A 4,012-nucleotide genomic window follows, 5' to 3' on the forward strand; every position below is an offset into this window, starting at 1 on the left:
CTCCTCCTTCTCCTTCTCCACTCCTCCTTCTCCCTGCGTTGGCTCCGGGGTTTTCCTAGCCCCGGAGCGCCACCGGGCAGTCAGCCAGGTGGCCGAGTGTTCTCACTCCTGGCTCAATTTGGGTCACAGGGGGAGGGGGGTCAGTGGTTCCCCCAGTTGACACGCCGGGTGTCTCCAGTTCCCCCATTGGCAGTGGCGGTGGCAGCGGCAGTCTCAGCAGCCCGGAGCCAGCTTGGTAGCACAGTTGGCTCTGGCTGGCTTCAGGAGCTGCTCGCTGCTGTGGCGCCCACCATTTTGCCTTGCCGGAAGTCTCGATATAATGTGTCTTGTGCCAGTGAACCAATCATGCAACATTCATTCCCTACTAATAAATCTACAACACTTAAAATATAAATCTGGGGAGATTAAATGAAATCCAGGGACATTCCGGGGATGGATTTTGTCTGGGGGCAGGTTTGTAAATCCAGGGACTGTCCCCGGGGACATCTGGTAACCATAGAAAATGTTGTGGGTTGGTTTGTTTTTGCACTTTAGTACACTGCAGGTATTTTCAGGGCCACAGAGATGCCTTACATTCCCTTCTGACATAATAAGCCCAATGTTATGCGGCCACCCTACTCGGTAGTGTGGGTTTTCATACAAGAGTAGGTAGAGAATTTCCAAAATGAAGGTTCTGCGTTATAATTTTTAAAAAACACATTAATTTTACTTTACAGGAAATCAGAATTCATGTGTCGTTTAAATAAAAGAGGAAGAAAATACCTCTAAAACAGGCAAAAGGACCTTGAAAGTAGAAACACACCAGTCTCTGTAGGCAAATGCTTTTGTGTGCTGGCTGGCAAAAATGGAATTCTGGGTCAGAGACAACTTTATTTCAAGTCATTGTAAAAGGTTTCAAAATGGAGTCAGCCACTGCTTACATGGGCCTGGCAACTCAAGGCAAACATGCATCCCACTGCGGTAGGTATCAGGTAGGGAGACTTGGCTTTGTCTCCTGTGGTTTAAATTAGGATAAAGTGTTGGCGCTGTTGCTGTTTTTATCACACTACATGTGTTAATTGGTGTGCTATTGCCGGAATGTCTGTGTTATCCACCAACAACTTTTTTTGTGAACAGCCACTGTTCTTAATTATCATTTTCTGTACTTTCTGCATTTAATTACCCTCTGACATCCCACCCTCTGCTTACATATGCATACAACAGCTGGAATTCAGGATAACACATGGTGCATCTGTTGAAAAGGACTGTAGCCCCTGAAAGCTTTTGCTGTAATTTCTTAGTCTTTCAGATGCCACAAGACCCATTGCATTTGCTGCAACTGGCTAACACACTACCCTCTGAAAAATATCATTATATGCAAATGGAGAGAAAGTGGAACTAGCTGACAGATTTGAGAACTGCCTTTTCTTTCTTTTTTTAACAAAGAACAATCAGTGAAAGCCACAACCACTTCCCTGGTGAGAAGGGCCAAAGAACTGCTGACATGCCTTGAAAGAAGCAGTAAAAGAACAGGTTTGTTAAAAGCCAACAGCAAAGGAAAGAGGGGGGAAAGTAGTCTACAGTAAAGGAACACCTCTGCCCATCAACAGGAGTAGTATTTGCAATGGTGGGGCAAAGTAGATTCCAAGACGCAGACAGAATTCATCACACCTCAGGGCAAGGCCAGATCAAGGGAGAAGGTACAGGTAACTCACAACTTATGCACATTTACGGTAACTTGTGTGATTCTTAACTTTACTTGACTGACGGCTCACCAGTTGAAATTGCACAAATTAAATGCACGCAAAATCCTGCGCAAAAAGAGTTTTTAAGCTCTCTGCCTGGCTTACTGGGTTCTCACAAGATCTTATTCCCTGCCAGTATTATCTTGCTGCATGAAGAATGTATGAGTCTAATAAAATTATTGTTCTCCTGGCTTTGATGCCAGCCCCCCGTCTTCTACTGAAGGCCAGAGAACTCTTGTCACACTTTACTAACCTAATAAGGTGAAGCTAGAGGCAGAAATGCGTCTTCTTTTCACTAATTGGGGGTGCAGGAATAATTAGCAAACTGTCAGGGCTTCAGACTAGTTGATCTTCTTGCTCTTTCAACTTCTGGCAAGATTAGAATTGTTTTGCAAAGCATGAAAGCTTCTTATATGAGGAAAAAAAACAAATGTCTCATATTTTCAATAAAAAGCATAACGTAAGAAGCAGGAAGAAACAGGGAGACATTGGGGCTACAATCTCACAGGAGGGTAAGCAAGGCAGAGAGCTGGCTGATGCTTAAAATCTCTCTGCCATGCTCCAGAAGGTAAGGACAGTCATGTAGGGGTGTTCCAATGGCTTATTCTGACTATATGCAATTTCCCCCAGAATGTAGTTCCTGCATAAGCTTCCTGTATACCAGAGCACCCAAGGAAATAATATCAGGAAAACACTGATGGCCAGCTAGTGTTGGTGGTGACTTAGGTATAAGTCCCAAAGAGTTCAATGAGGCTTACTTGCAGGCAGCGTTTTTTTCCTTAAAAAAATGTTTAGGGGTACTCTCATTTTGACTTAAGAAAATCACCATTTTATAGTTCAAATCAGGAAAAATAAATACAGTACAAAGAACATGCATCATATTACACAGCTGACAGCTCACAGTTACTTCCACATTGGCATGAGGTTGTGTGCATTAACATCTTCCCGATTCCTTTCTAGGAAAGGAAATGAAGCCGCATCGGAGGTGGTAACAACGAAACTGACCAATCACCGTGCTAGATTCCCACTCCTACTTCACACATTAAACGCTCACTTCTGTCCGAGACTCAGGAAACACTGTGACAGGAAATGATGCCGCCATCAGGGGTAGCAACGGAACTGACAATTCACCGTGCTAGAGAAGAAACTAATTTTTTAAATTTTAAATAGTTTCTTGTCCCATTACGTTCACAAAATTTTTAGGGGTATGCATACCCCTGTGTACCCCCAGAAAAAAGCACTGCTTGCAGGTAAGTGGGTACAAGATTACAGCACAAATTGACCAGACTCTAAAAATCTGGTCTATACGGGCATGATGTTAATTATGAGTCTCTTTTCCCCCAGAAAGGTGAACTCAAAACATCAAAAACAAGTGCAAAAACTAGAATAAAATCAATCTAAAATTTCCCTTGTATCATTGAAACATGATTATTTCCAAGTCACACTGAAACTAGGAATTGAATTATTTCATTCAGTTGTTTGTTAGAATTGCCTGTAAACTTTACTTCTTATACACTAAAAGCTTGGGGGGGGGGGAGGTTGTAAGAGCAAACCATGAATATAAATATAAAATAGCACTGGGGAATCTGTGGCCCTTCAAATGTTGCTGGACTACAACTCCCATCACCCCTGGCTTGGCTGCCTGGGGTTACTGGTCCAGCAATGTACTGAGGATTGGATGCCCCCCCCCCCCGGATTTAAAACAATAGTGTTGCCACAGCTATTTGATTCAAGGCTTTTGAGCTGCTTGCAGGATGGGTAGACACAAAGCTTACAAAAATCACTTGTTTCATTTTGAAGATAACAAACAGAGAATTTTTTCCTCTTCCCCTCCTCCCCCACTGTCCATTTTGTTTTCCATTCTTGGAGCTGCTCTATTGCACTACGCCTGAAAGGGAAACTGTACTTTTTTGGCTCATTGGAGACATTCTGTCGCTCTTGTTCTCAAGATCATTCAGCCTTATTTCAAGCCTTTTTCTCACTGGAGCACTTCAGAGTATTGTGTTGTGTATTGGACCCTCTCCACAAGCCTCATTACTAAGGGTTTATTTAGCAGCTCTGGCATGTTATGAATGGCCCTTTACCTTTCTAGCATCTGGTATCAAGGCTGGTACTTAAGAGTAGCCTGCTGCAGTCAGACAGGTTTTGAATATTTTTCTCTAGATCAGTTTCAAGCTTCTGTTGTTTGTTGTTCTTTTGTGCTTTACACTTCTCAAATGTCATGCGGTATCCTTGCCAGCTTGTACATTTATTGGGAACCATCGTATGCAGATAGCCTGTCAAGGAGA

General features: G+C 43.0%; 1 long non-coding RNA gene across 1 annotated transcript; it reads left to right on the forward strand.

Moving 5' to 3' along the window:
- The first annotated feature begins 210 nt into the window (after positions 1–210).
- LOC310714481 lies at positions 211–3,222 on the forward strand. Its single transcript, XR_014529824.1, has 3 exons — positions 211–960; positions 1,426–1,685; positions 2,685–3,222. It is a non-coding gene; the product is annotated as an uncharacterized lncRNA (long non-coding RNA).
- The last annotated feature ends 790 nt before the right edge of the window (positions 3,223–4,012 follow it).

Source organism: Podarcis liolepis (genome assembly GCF_965112155.1).
Source record: "Podarcis liolepis genome assembly, chromosome: 8".
Classification (NCBI taxonomy): domain Eukaryota; kingdom Metazoa; phylum Chordata; class Lepidosauria; order Squamata; family Lacertidae; genus Podarcis; species Podarcis liolepis.